The sequence below is a fragment of the Lampris incognitus genome, unplaced genomic scaffold (assembly GCF_029633865.1).
Source record: "Lampris incognitus isolate fLamInc1 unplaced genomic scaffold, fLamInc1.hap2 scaffold_200, whole genome shotgun sequence".
NCBI classification, from domain to species: domain Eukaryota; kingdom Metazoa; phylum Chordata; class Actinopteri; order Lampriformes; family Lampridae; genus Lampris; species Lampris incognitus.
In genome coordinates, this window is record NW_026611159.1 from 12,501 (window position 1) to 15,000 (window position 2,500).

A 2,500-nucleotide genomic window follows, 5' to 3' on the forward strand; every position below is an offset into this window, starting at 1 on the left:
TGTAAGCAGCCCTACCAGAGAAATCACCTAACCCTAACCCTAAACGTACGGCAGACGCGTCCCCTGGCTCTCACATTGACAACTGAGAGGCTTCTGAAAACCTGGCCACGCCCATCAGTAAAAACCACTACAGCAAGTGACGACATATGTACCTTCAAAGTGCTGTACTACAGGGTGCTGTTCAAAAGGTATCTATCCCGTTTACTCTCTATGCTTCATATATCATCATATTATTGAAAAGTGCAAGCCTTTAGGGACAACAGCAACTCAAGTCGCCAACGCTCTGTTGACTCAATAACTGCAGAGATCCAAACTTCTCCTGGCATTAACATCGGCACAAAAACTGTGCGCCGGGAGCTTCGTGGAATATGGGTTTCTATGGATTCAGAATGACATGTCAGAAAAGCTCCTGTAGGTGTAATGGTCAGTTATCTCAATACTTTTGGACATATATTGTGCGTGTGCGTGTGTCTGTGATACCTAACATAAACACACCTGTATTACTAGAATTGATAGTTCACGCCACAAAAGTGAGGGGCAAACATAGAAAAGCGTGCAACCCAGCCACTGAGGATGCACAAGCCAATGCATTCTTAGTGCAGGTCCCAAGCCAGGACAAATGGGGAGGGTTACGTCAGGAAGGGCATCCGGCGTCAAATCTTTGCCAAATCAAATATGCGGATCATAAATAAGATTTCCATACCGGATCGGTCGAGGCCCGGGTTACCGACGACCGCCATCGGTACTGTTAACCAGCGGAGTGCCGGTGGAAACTAGGCTACTGTTGGGCGAAGGAAAAGGAGAGGGGGAAGGCATGTCCAGAGGCAGCTAGAGAGGAGGAAGGGTAGGCGTGTGGAGGTGAGAGTCAGTCGGAACTTTGAATGTTGGCACTATGGCTAGTAAAGGGAGAGAGCAGGCTGACGTGATGGAAAGAAGAAAGGTGACAAGAGACAAGGTGGAAGGGGAGTAAGGCCAGGAGTATCGCAGGTGGGTTCAAACTCTTCTACCATGGTGCGAATGGGAGGAGAAATGGGGTAGGGGTCATTCTGAAGGAAGAGTATGTCAAGAGCGTGCTGGAGGTGAACACAGTGTCAGACAGAGTGAGGATTATGAAGCTGGAAATCGAAGGTGTATTGCTGACGGTTATCAGCGCATATGCCCCGCAAGTCGGGTGTAAGATGGACGAAAAAGAAGAATTCTGGAGTTGAGTTGGACGACGTGGTGGAAAGGGTACCCAAGGAGGAGGGAGTGGTGATTGGAGCGGACTTCGATGGACACGTTGCTGAAGGGAACAGAGGTGATGAGGAGTTGATGGTAAGGTATGGAATCGAGGAGAGAAATGTGGAAGGACAGATGGTGTTCGATTTTGCGAAAAGGATGGAAATGGCTGAGGTGAATACATATTTCAAGAAGAGGGAGGAGCACAGGGTGACGACGTATACGAGTGGAGGAAAGTGCACACAGGTGGACTATATCTTGTGTAGAAGGCGCGATGTAAAACGGATTGCATACTGCAAGGTGGTGACAGGGGAGAACGTAGCTAGGCAGCATCGGATGGTGGTCTGTAAGATGACTTTGGAGACCAACATGAGGAAGCGAGTGAAGACACAGCCGAAGATCAAATGGTGGAAGTTGAAGAAGGAAGACTGTTGTGTGGAGTTCAGGCAGGAGTTAACACAGGCACTGAGTGGTAGTGAAGAGTTGCCAGATGGCTGGGCAAGCGCTGCAGAAATAGCGAGGAAGACAGCTAGGAATGTACTTGGTGGGTCATCGGGACAGAGGAAGGAAGACAAGGAGACTTGGCGGTGGTGGTGGTGGTGGTGGAAGGAGGAAGTAGAGCAAAGTATACAGAGGAAAAGGTTGGCAAAGAAGAAGTGGGATAGTCAGAGAGATGAAGAAAGTACACAGGAGTACAAGGAGATGCAGCGTAAAGCAAAGAGAGAGGTGGCAAAGGTAAAGGAAAAGTCGTACGGTGAGCTGTATGACAGGTTAGACACTAAGGAAGGAGAAAAAGACTTGTACAGATTGGCTAGACAGAGAGACCGAGCTGCCGAGGATGTGCGACAAGTTAGGGCGATCAAAGATACAGATGGAAATGTGCTGCCAAGCGAGGAGAGTGTGCTACGAAGTGGAAGGACTACTTTGACGGGCTGATAAATGAAGAAAATGAGAGAGACAGAGAGAGAGAGAGAGAGAGAAAAGGTTGGTTGATTGAGAAGTACAGAGAAGGCCAGAAAGAGTTGCATTGTGTCTTTGTAGATTTACACAAAGCATACGACAGGGTGCCGAGAGAGGAGGTGTGATATTGTAGGAGGAAGTCAAGAGTTGCAGAGAAGTATGTAGGAGTGGTGCAGGCTATGTATGAGGGAAGTGTGACAATGCTGAGGTGCGTGGTTGGAATGACAGATGGGTTCAAGGTGGAGGTGGGATTACATCAAGGATCGGCTCTGAGCCCTTTCTTGGTTGCAACGGTGATGGACAGGTTGACGGACAAGATCAG